The following is a 16269-nucleotide window of genomic DNA, read 5'->3' as shown; positions in this document are numbered from 1 at the left end:
AAACCTTTGTTCCATGCTGAGGTTTCATGAGACTTAAATTCACCATAAAAATAAAGGCATTTAACTAAAGTTGTTCTTGAACACGTCAGTTTAGGTTACAAGTAATATTTCCTGCGTCACTTGTGGCAATATCAGTTATGTATAGAACCAGCCATTAAATCACTGTCCAGGGCGTTCCCCTCGCATTGCTCTGATCTGGGCGGTCCCACAGGTCTGCACTTGGCTGCCGCAGGGTCTAGATGCAGTTGTGGCCCCCACCTCAGCTTTGATAGGACGTATTACAGATGCCCCAATCAATAGGGAGCGTGCCCTGCTGACGGGTGCGGAGACAGGAATATGTGGACTATAAAGTCTGATCATTAACTCATTGACCTTGATGGATCCGGCTTGGAGGACTGTGCCCCTCGCTGCTCGGTCCAGTGTCAACAACCTGCAGATAACAGCCGGATCTGTCTTGACATGTTAAGAGCCTGTGAAATTCCCTGCGCTGTCATAAGGCCCCAGTCACATTCCCATCGGGCTGTGTGGATTTCTCTGCATCTGACAGAAGTTTATAAAGTCAGACTGAGGAGCAAAGTGGCAAGAGGGCGCAAACAGTATGAACGCCAGATAGAAAAAAACTTTCTGGATAAATTCCAGTGATCATATCACTAATAAAATGGGTGGAGGAACCTATAAGGGAAGAAGATCGGACTGATACCGCAGAACCCTAAAACTATATCAGTCACCAGAAACACTATGCAGAGACTGAACGAGCAGTACGTACACAGTGACTGCACCAGCAGAATAGTGAGTGCAGCTCTGGGGTATAATACAGGATGTAACTCAGGATCAGTACAAGATAAGTAATGTAATGTGTGTACACAGTGACTGCACCAGCAGAACAGTGAGTGCAGCTCTGGAGTATAATACAGGATGTAACTCAGGATCAGTACAAGATAAGTAATGTAATGTGTGTACACAGTGACTGCACCAGCAGAATAGTGAGTGTAGCTCTGGGGTATAATACAGGATGTAACTCAGGATCAGTACAAGATAAGTAATGTAATGTATGTACACAGTGACTGCACCAGCAGAATAGTGAGTGCAGCTCTGGAGTGTAATACAGGATGTAACTCAGGATCAGTACAGGATAACTAATGTATGTACAGAGTGATTCCACCAGCAGAATAGTGAGTGCAGCTCTGGAGGATAATACAGGATGTAACTCAGGATCAGTACAGGATAAGTAATGTATGTACAGAGTGACTACACCAGCAGAATAGTGAGTGCAGCTCTGGAGGATAATACAGGATGTAACTCAGGATCAGTACAAGATAAGTAATGTAATGTATGTACACAGTGACTGCACCAGCAGAATAGTGAGTGCAGCTCTGGAGTGTAATACAGGATGTAACTCAGGATCAGTACAGGATAACTAATGTATGTACGGAGTGATTCCACCAGCAGAATAATGAGTGCAGCTCTGGAGGATAATACAGGATGTAACTCAGGATCAGTACAGGATAAGTAATGTATGTACACAGTGACTGCACCAGCAGAATAGTGAGTGCAGCTCTGGAGGATAATACAGGATGTAACTCAGGATCAGTACAGGATAAGTAATGTATGTACACAGTGACTGCAACAGCAGAATAATGAGTGCAGCTCTGGAGTATAATACAAGATGTAACTCAGGATCAGTACAGGATAAGTAATGTAATGTATGTACACAGTGACTGCACCAGCAGAATAATGAGTGCAGCTCTGGAGTATAATACAAGATGTAACTCAGGATCAGTACAGGATAAGTAATGTAATGTATGTACACAGTGACTGCACCAGCAGAATAGTGAGTGCAGCTCTGGAGGATAATACAGGATGTAACTCAGGATCAGTACAGGATAAGTAATGTATGTACACAGTGACTGCACCAGCAGAATAGTGAGTGCAGCTCTGAAGGATAATACAGGATGTAACTCAGGATCAGTACAGGATAAGTAATGTATGTACACAGTGACTGCACCAGCAGAATAATGAGTGCAGCTCTGGAGTATAATACAAGATGTAACTCAGGATCAGTACAGGATAAGTAATGTAATGTATGTACACAGTGACTGCACCAGCAGAATAATGAGTGCAGCTCTGGAGTATAATACAAGATGTAACTCAGGATCAGTACAGGATAAGTAATGTAATGTATGTACACAGTGACTGCACCAGCAGAATAGTGAGTGCAGCTCCGGAGTATAATACAGGATGTAACTCAGGATCAGTACAGGATAAGTAATGTAATGTATGTACACAGTGACTGCACCAGCAGAATAGTGAGTGCAGCTCTGGAGGATAATACAGGATGTAACTCAGGATCAGTACAGGATAAATGTATGTACACAGTGACTCCACCAGCAGAATAGTGAGTGCAGCTCTGGAGTATAATAAGGGAGGTACACAATGACTTGGTAAATGCATTTGCTTCAAGTGGTTTATAATTATTTCCAATGTTAGGGGTCAGTCTCACACGTGTCTCTAATAGTTGTCAGTGATGAGGGGCCGCACATCTTCTCTGTGTTACCTTCTTCTTGTTTTTCACATTGTAAGACTTTTTTTTAGTTCTCATTATTTATTTTTGAGTGGAATCTTAGCCGCACGAAAACAACAAAATTCCTTTTACAAGAACAATGTAATTTCTATCATATGTTGCTGGATTGTTGATTTTTCCCTTTTTGTACATTTCTTGGAAATTCTGTATTTACATTACAATCATGAAGCAGAAAGATGGACTTGTCTTAAAGGGGCTCTCACATCTCAGGCCGATGGGGCGATCAGAGGATTTCCGCAGGTTGCGTCCCGGCCACAGCTGATTCAGATTATTGACCGTCCACGTAATTCAAGGCGGATGAAGTTCACCATAACTGGAGCCACGTGCACCGAGCCGTTCTCCATTCTCACTTCTGTGTTTTTGGATTGCTCTATTATTTTGCAGGTTTCCAGATACCAGTGATGGGACTGGTCTATGATGATACTGTTGGGGACCACCCCGTGTTCAGCCATCTTTATAGTCAGGGTGTGGCCATTAGGTCACATGACTGTCTGCCCGGTGCACGTAAACTGCTTACAGATTCCAAGGAGACAGCGGAGATAGAATTCTTTCTCCCTGCAGCCACCACTAGAGGGAGCTCACTGCAGACTGTGTAATCATTGGGTTCAATGTACCTGATGTATGGTGTGAGCTCCCCCTAGTGGTGACAGTTATAGTTTTGCACTGGGGCACCCACTTCTCCATGCTCTGGTGTCGAGTTCTACTGATGTATAAGAAATGATTGCATGCCTATAGACAGTGGGGCGGCTCTTTAGACTATGCCTAACTTCAACTCTCATCATGGACCTGTCATTGTGCAACGTAGGGAAAGACTGATGAAGAGTTTATAAAATTGCTGCTAAATGACCTGATGATGGGATCTCCTGGCATCTCCCCAACAGGAAAGCAGGATCGGGTTCGGTTAAACGATATTCAGTTGTTACAGAGCGGGGGAGGGGAGGACGCAATGATAGGTGTAATTGCTCATTAAAAACACAACGGGCGATGAATGCAAATGATTCCCCAAATTCAGGAGCAGAGATTTTGTATCTGAACCGTTATAAGGTTTATTATCTACGGGACCTGATGATATCCAGTCTGCAGGATTTCTTCCAGATTTACAGAAAAAAAACAAAGGGGGGGAAATGAGGCGGCACCGCTATAATATATGCAAATCCTCTGATAAAGAATGCGTATTGTCTGCGGCCGGGACACAAAAGCCAACTTTCATGGTTCATACAGCTGCCGAATACTTACTGCAGCCATGTGGTGATGATAAGAGTTGTAGTACATGCATACTAGTGCAATCATTACCAAAGCGGTATACCATGCACTGTACTAATCAAGTTGTACCTACCGACCATGCTGCTATAACCTGGGCATCTCCTGTATATAATTATATATGTACAGCTGGTATAACCTGGGCATCTCCTGTATATAATTATATATGTACAGCTGGGATAAGTTATACATCTTCTTGTATATAGTGATATTGACCATGCTGGTATAACCTGGGTATCTCCTGTATATTATTAAATATGTACAGCTGCTATAACCTGGGCATCTCCTGTATATAATTATATATGTACAGCTGGTATAAGTTATACATCTTCTTGTATATAGTGATATGTACAGCTGCTATAACCTGGGCATCTCCTGTATATAATTATATATGTACAGCTGGTATAAGTTATACATCTTCTTGTATATAGTAATATGGACCATGCTGGTATAACCTGGGCATCTCCTGTATATAATTATATATGTACAGCTGGTATAAGTTATACATCTTCTTGTATATAGTGATATGGAGCATGCTGCTATAACCTGGGTATCTCCTGTATATAATTATATATGTACAGCTGGTATAAGTTATACATCTTCTTGTATATAGTGATATGGAGCATGCTGCTATAACCTGGGTATCTCCTGTATATAATTATATATGTACAGCTGGTATAAGTTATACATCTTCTTGTATATAGTGATATGGAGCATGCTGCTATAACCTGGGTATCTCCTGTATATAATTATATATGTACAGCTGGTATAAGTTATACATCTTCTTGTATATAGTGATATGGACCATGCTGGTATAACCTGGGCATCTCCTGTATATAATTATACATGTACAGCTGGTATAAGTTATACATCTTCTTGTATATAGTGATATGGAGCATGCTGGTATAACCTGGGCATCTCCTGTATATAATTATATATGTACAGCTGGTATAACCTGGGCATCTCCTGTATAGAATTATATATGTACAGCTGGTATAAGTTATACATCTTCTTGTATATAGTGATATGGACCATGCTGGTATAACCTGGGTATCTCCTGTATATAATTATATATGTACAGCTGGTAGAAGTTATACATCTTCTTGTATATAGTGATATGGAGCATGCTGGTATAACCTGGGTATCTCCTGTATATAATTATATATGTACAGCTGGTATAACCTGGGTATCTCCTGTATATAATTATATATGTACAGCTGGTATAAGTTATACATCTTCTTGTATATAGTGATATGGAGCATGCTGGTATAACCTGGGCATCTCCTGTATATAATTATATATGTACAGCTGGTAGAAGTTATACATCTTCTTGTATATAGTGATATGGACCATGCTGGTATAACCTGGGCATCTCCTGTATATAATTATATATGTACAGCTGGTAGAAGTTATACATCTTCTTGTATATAGTGATATGGACCATGCTGGTATAACCTGGGCATCTCCTGTATATAATTATATATGTACAGCTGGTAGAAGTTATACATCTTCTTGTATATAGTGATATGGACCATGCTGGTATAACCTGGGCATCTCCTGTATATAATTATATATGTACAGCTGGTATAAGTTATACATCTTCTTGTATATAGTGATATGGAGCATGCTGGTATAACCTGGGTATCTCCTGTATATAATTATATATGTACAGCTGGTATAAGTTATACATCTTCTTGTATATAGTGATATGGACCATGCTGGTATAACCTGGGCATCTCCTGTATATAATTATATATGTACAGCCGGTATAAGTTATACATCTTCTTGTATACAGTGATATGGAGCATGCTGGTATAACCTGGGCATCTCCTGTATATAATTATATATGTACAGCTGGTATAAGTTATACATCTTCTTGTATATAGTGATATGGACCATGCTGGTATAACCTGGGCATCTTCTGTATATAATTATATATGTACAGCTGGTATCAGTTATACATCTTCTTGTATATAGTGATATGGAGCATGCTGGTATAACCTGGGTATCTCCTGTATATAATTATATATGTACAGCTGGTATCAGTTATACATCTTCTTGTATATAGTGGTATGTACCATGCTGGTATAACCTGGGCATCTCCTGTATATAATTATATATGTACAGCTGGTATAAGTTATACATCTTCTTGTATATAGTGATATGGACCATGCTGGTATAACCTGGGCATCTCCTGTATATAATTATATATGTACAGCTGGTATAAGTTATACATCTTCTTGTATATAGTGATATGGACCATGCTGGTATAACCTGGGCATCTTCTGTATATAATTATATATGTACAGCTGGTATCAGTTATACATGTAGCGATAAGTAATTTATTCTCTAGAAGTTTCCGTCTGTTCCTCGCTGTACGCGGTGAATTTATTATTACGGAGGCTTCAGGTTTGTTCTACACAAAATGTCACCATAAAACTGACAATGCAAATCAAGATTATTTTTGCAGCGCTGATGAAAGCGGCGACAACGCAACAAACTTTCATTGCCGGTTGCTCAGCGAGTCCCGACAGACCGCGTTGGATATAAATTTAATACCTGGGCTGCATTCATTAATGATTTCCTCCGTTAGAAGCCGTCATTAGAGCTGTCATGTGGCAGGAGCTGTCCCCAGCTTCACTTCTCTGCCGCCTGCGCTCCATTGTTTTCTGTCTATCACAGATATCGCCCCAGCTGAATACACCGCCGCTCCTTGGTGCCGTATCTGCCAGCCATTAATTCCATCCTGCGCGGCTGCCGCTTTCTTCTCTTGTTTATTACAGACTCGGTTTTCAGGATTTGTTTGCAGTTTCAGCGTTTTTTACCTACAATTAACGACAATTTGTTATTTATTGTAACCCAGCTTTCCAAGGATCCTGAATGGCATCAACTGATCCGGCAGCTCGATGTGTAGACATGACGGACCACCCTTCATGATGCAGCTTTCCAAACAACTAGCAGCAGTGGAACAAAGGAGCCGAAACCCTCTATCACACTCCAGAGCTGCACTCACAATTCTGTTGGTTGTTCTCTGAAATTGCCAATTTGATTACTGTACAGAGTCCAGTGCAAAGTGCATTTCCCATATGCAACTCAGCATGACCAAATCTCTGCAGATACTGAATAAGCAGGGGATGCTGGAAGATTTCAGCCTGATGAATTGTAAATTATGCTCTGGAATACAATGCCAAATGTAACTCAGGAACTGTACGGGATAAACAATGTAATGTATGTACACAGTGACTCCACCAGCAAAATAGTGAGTGCAGCTCTGGAGTATAATACAGGATGTAACTCAGGATCAGTACAGAATAAGTAATGTATGTACACAGTGACTGCACCAGCAGAATAGTGAGTGCAGCTCTGGAGTATAATACAGGATGTAACTTATTGATTTTCCTAGTCTACGACGTAAATTTATAGTTTTATTAAAGACACGGAGGCTCCTATTGCTATCTCTTCCTTTACTGTTCCATCAATAGCAGCAAAGAAAATTTACATAATGAACATGGTAACCATAGTAACACAATGTCCCTCCCCAGACAGCCCCTATAATAGGCAGCTCTTCCTCTGGGTCTTCCTCTTTCTTTGAACCTGGCACCGTAACTGGACATCAACTGGAACCGTCAACTAGAACCGGAAACTGGAAGCGAAACGACACAGCTCCCACCGAACCATTCAATCGAAGCCAACGTGGCTAACACTTTAGCAGGAAATTAGAAGGACGCAGATCCTGGAAGTCAGTGAACTCTCACCCTGAAATAAAATAAAGAATATGGCCAGAGTGAATATCATTCTGTAACAAATCAAGTCAGATAGTCGATAACCGGAAATGAACCGTCAAGCCATCTATTAAACTTCAATAGAAAAGATAAATGCCATAAATACAATAAATATATAAATAAATATATAAATAAATAAACATAATAAACATAACCTCCTCCGAACAATACATCAATAAATATACAAATAATTAATCATTAATAAATAATTTATAGCTGGGCGGGCCATCGATCAGGGTGGGCAATACTCGCCTCCGTGTCTTTAATAAAACTATGACTTTACGTCGTAGACTAGGAAAATCAATAAGTTTTACAGCAAGCCACGGAGGCTCCTATTGCTAGTTCAAAGCTGAGAAATCACAGAAGCAAACAAATGAGGAGGAGGACGAAAATAATACTCCCTGAACGTCGTGACACTAGACCAGTCCGCCAGACGTAAGATGTCTTCCATACGCGCACCAGAAATCGCCAAAGCGGTGGCAGATGCACCTCTCGCCGAATGCGCCGTAAATATAGCAGTATCGATACCCGCAAGGGACATAACCCACTTCATCCAACGAGCCAAAGTCGGACTGGAGACCGGCCCGAAAGGATGGCGAATAGAAAGGAAAAGCTGCGGGACCAAGGGAGAGCGGTAAGCCCTTGTCCGGGATTCGTATTCCCGCAAGCAAGCCACCGGACAAAGAGCCGGAGAGGACGGGAAACTGGGATATGACACCTCTCTAATGTGTGTTTTGGTACGTCTAGAAATATTGAAGGATACACCTTCCGGAGTGAAGGATCTAGCGTCATGATCCAGAGCTCGAACATCCGACACCCGTTTGCAGGAAATAAGGCAGAAAAGTACAAGTAACTTGGCAGATAATTGTCTCAAGGAGAGCTCCGGATTGCTGGGCCAAGCCGACAAAAATGACAAAACCAACGAGACATCCCAAGTGGTCACAAATCGAGGACGAGGAGGACGAGCAAGACGCGAGCCGCGAAGTAAGCGGGAAACCAAAGGGTGCCGGCCCGCAGGTCTACCGTCGAAGCCCTGATGAGTAGAGGAGATAGCAGACCGAAAGAGGTTGATCGTTCTATAAGCTTTACCAGCCTCAAACAAGGAGGTAAGAAATTGTAACAAATGACTCACAGGTGCCGAAATGGGATCAAGGTTCCGTTCAAGGCACCAACTAGACCAAGATCTCCAGGCTGCCCGGTAAGATTTTCTAGTGCCGGGAGCCCATGCATTGTCCAGGAGGCGTCTAGTTGCCTCCGAAACGCCCTCGACTTCTCCAGGTATCCTGAGACTCGGCACGCCAGCAACGGTAGGGATCCTTCCAGCCGAAGCGGGTGGCTCAACCCTCTGGGATCGCGAAGAAGATCTACGTGGTCTGGGAGAAGAAAAGGTATGTCCACAAGAAACCAACTCTGAGTCCCCCAAAAGGGAATCACCACCATCAATTCGGCCCTCTGGCGACGCACCTGAAGCAGCATCCTCGGAATCATCGCAAAAGGAGGAAAAGCATATAGAAGGGAGCTCGACCAATCCTGCAGGAATGCGTCCACCGCCTCTGCTCCCGGATCCGGGCGCCAGCTGAAGAATCGAGGAAGCTGTGCGTTGAGTCGTGAAGCAAACAGGTCCACAGAGAAGGGACCCCAGACGTCCGATATCGTGGAAAATATGTTCGGGGCCAGTTGCCAATCGCTGCCGTCCGTAAAGCAACGGGAGCTCCGGTCCGCCCGAGTATTGTGGAGGCCGGGCAGGTATTCCGCTTGGACCACAATGTCCCTGGAAAGGCAATATGACCAAAACTCCTTCGCAAGCCGAGCCAGAGTTGCCGACTGGGTACCACCCAAACGGTTGACGTAACGAACCGCAGACACGTTGTTCATACGTAGGAGGACGCAGGCATGAGCCATCCCATTGGTGAAACTCCGAATGGCAAATGATCCGGTCAGCAGTTCCAGCGCGTTGATGTGAAGGCGTGTTTCGTCCGTCGTCCAGCGGCCGCCCGTGGAAACCCCGTTGCAGTGGGCACCCCAGCCCTGCAGGCTCGCATCCGATTCTACCGTAAACTCTGGTTGAAGGCCGAAGATCGCCTTGCCATTCCATGCCTCTAAGTTGTCGATCCACCACTGAAGCTCCTCCCTGGCTTCAGAGTCCAAGGTCACCAAATCCGCAAACGCCGCACCTGTGCGGAGGTGTGCAATCTTCAGCCGTTGCAGGGCTCGATAATGCAGTGGAGCAGGAAACACCGCCTGGATGGAAGAGGCGAGCAGGCCAATGATGCGGGCCAGATGCCGTAGGGTCAACTGAGGGGTAGACAGGGCGTGTCGCAGTTCCTTCCGAATTGATCGCAGTTTGGATGTCGGGAGACTGAGGGATTCGGACACTGAATCCACCGTGAAGCCCAGAAATTCCATCCTCTGCAGAGGGGTCAGGCAAGATTTCTCCAAATTGAGGAGAAAACCGAGGCGTGAAAGCAGATCTGACGTCCAGCCTAGATGTATCAGCAAGGTTGATTTGGAATGGTGCATGATAAGAATGTCGTCCAGATAGACGATCAGACGTACACCCCGACTGCGAAGCCAAGACATGGCCGGACGCATCAGCTTGGTGAAGCACCAAGGAGCCGAAGACAGGCCGAAAGGGAGGCAGGTGAACCGCCAAATCTCTTCTCCCCACTGAAAACATAGAAGGTCCCTGGATTGGGGGGCAATCGGTACCGTCAGGTAAGCATCCTTCAGGTCCAGTTTCACCATCCAATCCCCCGTCATAAGCAAGTCTCTGAGGAGGTGAATCCCCTCCATCTTGAAGTGGCGATAGCGCACTATGGAATTCAGAGAACGCAGGTTTATAACCGGGCGCATCTGACCCCCTTTCTTCTGGACCAGAAAGATATTGCTGAGGACCCTCCTGTGAGAAGGAGGCGCCCTTTCTATCGCACACTTGTGGGAGAGCGATACTAGCTCTAGGTCTACCAGGGAACAATCGGGTCTTAAAAGAACAAACAGGGGGGGAGGAGGTAGGAGGTAAGGCGAGTCTATGAGCTCGATGTGAAAACCCATGACTGTGGACAGAACCCATGGGTCGGAAGTGATGACTGACCAGGCACGGGAAAAATGACGGAGTCTGCCTCCGATACAATGATCCGAAAAATCCCCCACAGGGTGAAGACTTACCAAAAGGTCTCCTGGAGTTGGGGTTTCCACGGAAGGACCTGGAACGCCAGTTGCCGCCTCTGGCCGGGAGGAAGGATGAGGAGCCTCTTTGATCCTGGAAAGGAGGTCTCTGGTGATAGGAGCCTCTGCCCATGCCTCGGGCTTGGAAATTGGAACGGCCGGACAGACGGCCCCTGGTACTGCCGGCCCTGCTGGAGACCCGTCCCTGAAATACTCTGCGCATAGAGGACTGGGCCTTATCTAATGCCGTAAATGAGCCAACAAATCGGCCAAGATCCTTAATAAAGGAGTCGCCGAACAGCAGCCCTTGTGCATCCTTACCTGCCTCCGTAAGGGCAAGGTTAGCCAGCTTGGGGTCTAATTTAAAAAGAATGGCCTTACGCCGTTCAATACATAAGGATGTGTTGGCGTTGCCCGCGACACAAATCACTCTTTGAGCCCAGCCACGAAGCTCTTCGGGATCTATACGTGAGCCATCCGCTCTGGCAGTTTCAGCCAATTCTAGCAGTTTAGTAAGGGGCCCGAATACATCTAGGAGTTTGTCCTGGCAGCTCCTCAAGGCGGAGTCTAACCCTCTACGGGGGTTCCAGCCTGATTTCGCCAAAAATTGGGTCATTTTGGGGTCGACCACAGGGGTATCACAGACCTTATTAGGGACCACGGGTCTAGGGCACTCGGCACGAAGCTTGTTACGCGCTTCCTTACTTAGCGGGTGGCGAACCCGAGATTCCAAATATTTTGCCACATGATCGGACGGGAGCCATTCCGCTGACCGGGGGTGGTGGAGAGTGTCCGGATCGAACATAAGTTCGCCCACAGGGTCTACCAAAGCAGACGTCAGATCAACCGCTGAAGGGGCTGAGCTTACTAAGGAAGTAGAGGGGACGGGGCCCCTGGTAGTGGGAGTCGGATCAGGGGTCTCCTCATCAGAGGGATAATCATGATCCTCAAACGCCTCTAAATCTGAGCCCAGATTAGAATCTGAATTGGTACCTGGTTGTGCTCTGGCACATTTCCACGTACGCGCCTTTTCTGCCTGGCGCGGTAAGGCTCTCTTGCGTGAACGTAGCACGCTCTCATGGGTGGCAGTACGCACACCAGCTCTATTATCCTGTGAAACAGGAGCGACAATGGCATCAGATGGCGTATTTATACCATGGGCAGTCTGCAAGGCCTCTCTAGGAGGGTGTGCAGCGAGGGCCTGAGAAATAGTGGCAGCCAGTATAGTGGACATGGAGTCCATAGCAGTCATTATGGCACTGGAGACCGACTGCTGTAGGGCCAATGTATGAGGGTCATCCCTCTCTACCTCCATCTCATCTGCAGGCATTGGGCAGGTCTGGGAGGAGGGTAAATCGGCTGCTGACATAGCGGTATGAATATCTATTTAGTCAAGGATAAGAAAATAATAGGGAGTGAACTAACTATACCTAAAGCGACGACGCAAGGGTTAATCACCCAGGCGCGATCGGTATGAGCGGGAGCAGGAACGGGAGAGCCGGGTAAAGCGACCGTACCTGAGCGCAGCAATGCGGAAATGAAATGCCGGCCGAGATCCCGCGATAGGCGCGAACCAAAATGGCCGCCGGGATCTCGCGAGACTACGCGCAAGCCCGGGAAAGTGGAAAAAGAAGATCCGGCCGTCAGGGAAGGGAGATCTGAGCTAAAGACGCCAGGAAAGAAGCGCCAAACACCGGTAAAAAGGGGGGGATATGTAGCGGATCGCAGTAAGAGGGAATGAATGTGGAATAATAATATGAGCTGACGGGGGGGGGGGGAGACCCCCCCGAAAAGGGTACAAAACAGCAAAATAACACCCCCAGGGAATAACAAGGGGGAGAAAACCAGCAAAAAACAGGAGATATACAGTAGTAGAATGCAGGTGTTCTAGCAGAAAGCAAATATGGGATAAAACCGATAGATAAAATATATATATATATTCTAAATCAAAGGCAATAAATGATCTGAAATAATAGAGTTCCTAAGGTAAAAATTGCAGCACTTATCTGGTGGCAGCAGCAAAGAAAGAGGAAGACCCAGAGGAAGAGCTGCCTATTATAGGGGCTGTCTGGGGAGGGACATTGTGTTACTATGGTTACCATGTTCATTATGTAAATTTTCTTTGCTGCTATTGGTGGAACAGTAAAGGAAGAGATAGCAATAGGAGCCTCCGTGTCTTGCTGTAAAACTAATGTATGTACACAGTGACTGCACCAGCAGAATAGTGAGTGCAGCTCTGGAGTATAATACAGGATGTAACTCAGGATCAGTACAGGATAAGTAATGTATGTACACAGTGACTGCACCAGCAGAATAGTGAGTGCAGCTCTGGAGTATAATACAGGATGTAACTCAGGATCAGTATAGGACAGTGGTGGCGAACCTGTGGCACGGGTGCCAGAAGTGGCACTCAGAGCCCTCTCTGTGCGGCACCCACACCCTGGAAAAAGTCTATGGTGTACCAATATGCCTTAGACTTCTCCTGACATTCATCAGCGAAGGGAGCGCTATGAACAGCACAGGCAGTGCGCTGAATGTAGGCAGGCTATTATAGCTAAATGATAAAGTACATAGAAGATATACTATACTGGTATACAGGTTAAATTGCTGTGTTGGCGCTTTGCAATAAATACGTCATTTTTGCGTTGACGTTTGGGCACTTTGTCTGTAAAAGGCTCGCCATCACTGGTATAGGATAAGTAATGTATGTACACAGTGACTGCACCAGCAGAATAGTGAGTGCAGCTCTGGAGTATAATACAGGATGTAACTCAGGATCAGTACAGGATAAGTAATGTAATGTACACAGTGACTGCACCAGCAGAATAGTGAGTGCAGCTCTGGAGTATAATACAGGATGTAACTCAGGATCAGTACAGGATAAGTAATGTATGTACACAGTGACTGCACCAGCAGAATAGTGAGTGCAGCTCTGGAGTATAATACAGGATGTAACTCAGGATCAGTACAGGATAAGTAATGTAATGTATGTACACAGTGACTGCACCAGCAGAATAGTGAGTGCAGCTCTGGAGTATAATACAGGATGTAACTCAGGATCAATACAGGATAAGTAATGTATGTACACAGTAACTGCACCAGCAGAACAGTGAGTGCAGCTCTGGAGTATAATACAGGATGTAACTCAGGATCAATACAGGATAAGTAATGTATGTACACAGTGACTGCACCAGCAGAATAGTGAGTGCAGCTCTGGAGTATAATACAGGATGTAACTCAGGATCAGTACAGGATAAGTAATGTAATGTATGTACACAGTGACTGCACCAGCAGAATAGTGAGTGCAGCTCTGGAGTATAATACAGGATGTAACTCAGGATCAGTACAGGATAAGTAATGTAATGTACACAGTGACTGCACCAGCAGAATAGTGAGTGCAGCTCTGGAGTATAATACAGGATGTAACTCAGGATCAGTACAGGATAAGTAATGTATGTACACAGTGACTGCACCAGCAGAATAGTGAGTGCAGCTCTGGAGTATAATACAGGATGTAGCTCAGGATCAGTACAGGATAAGTAATGTAATGTATGTACACAGTGACTGCACCAGCAGAATAGTGAGTGCAGCTCTGGAGTATAATATAGGATGTAACTCAGGATCAGTACAGGATAAGTAATGTATATACACAGTGACTGCACCAGCAGAATAGTGAGTGCAGCTCTGGAGTATAATATAGGATGTAACTCAGGATCAGTACAGGATAAGTAATGTATATACACAGTGACTGCACCAGCAGAATAGTGAGTGCAGCTCTGGAGTATAATACAGGATGAGTACAGGATAAGTAATGTAATGTATGTATACAGTGATTCACCAGCAGAATAGTGAGTGCAGCTCTGGAGTATAATACAGGATGTAACTCAGGATCAGTACAGGATAAGTAATGTAATGTATGTACACAGTGACTCCACCAGCAGAATAGGGAGTGCAGCTCTGGAGGATAATACAGGATGTAACTCAGGATCAGTACAGGATAAGTAATGTAATGTATGTACACCGTGACTGCACCAGCAGAATAGTGAGTGCAGCTCTGGAGTATAATACAGGATGTAACTCAGGATCAGTACAGGATAAGTAATGTATGTACACAGTGACTGCACCAGCAGAATAGTGAGTGCAGCTCTGGAGTATAATACAGGATGTAACTCAGGATCAGTACAGGATAAGTAATGTAATGTATGTACACAGTGACTTCACCAGCAGAATAGGGAGTACAGCTCTGGAGTATAATACAGGATGTAGCTCAGGATCAGTACAGGATAAGTAATGTAATGTATGTACACAGTGACTTCACCAGCAGAATAGGGAGTACAGCTCTGGAGTATAATACAGGATGTAGCTCAGGATCAGTAATGTAATGTATGTACACAGTGACTGCACCAGCAGAATAGTGAGTGCAGCTCTGGAGTATAATACAGGATATAACTCAGGATCAATACTGAATAAGGAATGTAATGTACAGTGGGGGAAATAATTATTTGACCCCTCACTGATTTTGTAAGTTTGTCCAATGACAAAGAAATGAAAAGTCTCAGAACAGTATCATTTCAATGGTAGGTTTATTGTAACAGTGGCAGATAGCACATCAAAAGGAAAATCGAAAAAATAACTTTAAATAAAAGATAGCAACTGATTTGCATTTCATTGAGTGAAATAAGTATTTGAACCCCTTCCAACCATTAAGAGTTCTGGCTCCCACAGAGTGGTTAGACACTTCTACTCAATTAGTCACCCTCATTAAGGACACCTGTCTTAACTAGTCACCTGTATAAAAGACACCTGTCCACAGAATCAATCAATCAAGCAGACTCCAAACTCTCCAACATGGGAAAGACCAAAGAGCTGTCCAAGGATGTCAGAGACAAAATTGTAGACCTGCACAAGGCTGGAATGGGCTACAAAACCATTAGCAAGAAGCTGGGAGAGAAGGTGACAACTGTTGGTGCGATTGTTCGAAAATGGAAGGAGCACAAAATGACCATCAATCGACCTCGCTCTGGGGCTCCACGCAAGATCTCACCTCGTGGGGTGTCAATGGTTCTGAGAAAGGTGAAAAAGCATCCTAGAACTACAAGGGAGGAGTTAGTTAATGACCTCAAATTAGCAGGGACCACAGTCACCAAGAAAACCATTGGAAACACATTACACCGCAATGGATTAAAATCCTGCAGGGCTCGCAAGGTCCCCCTGCTCAGGAAGGCACATGTGCAGGCCCGTCTGAAGTTTGCCAATGAACACCTGAATGATTCAGAGAGTGACTGGGAGAAGGTGCTGTGGTCTGATGAGACCAAAATAGAGCTCTTTGGCATTAACTCAACTCGCTGTGTTTGGAGGAGAAAAATGCTGCCTATGACCCCCAAAACACCGTCCCCACCGTCAAGCATGGGGGTGGAAACATTTTGCTTTGGGGGTGTTTTTCTGCTAAGGGCACAGGACAACTTATTCGCATAAACGGGA

Source organism: Bufo bufo, chromosome 9, assembly GCF_905171765.1.
Source record: "Bufo bufo chromosome 9, aBufBuf1.1, whole genome shotgun sequence".
Taxonomy (NCBI): domain Eukaryota; kingdom Metazoa; phylum Chordata; class Amphibia; order Anura; family Bufonidae; genus Bufo; species Bufo bufo.
The sequence above is the reverse complement of the archived record's forward strand: the minus strand, read 5'-3'. Positions refer to the sequence as shown.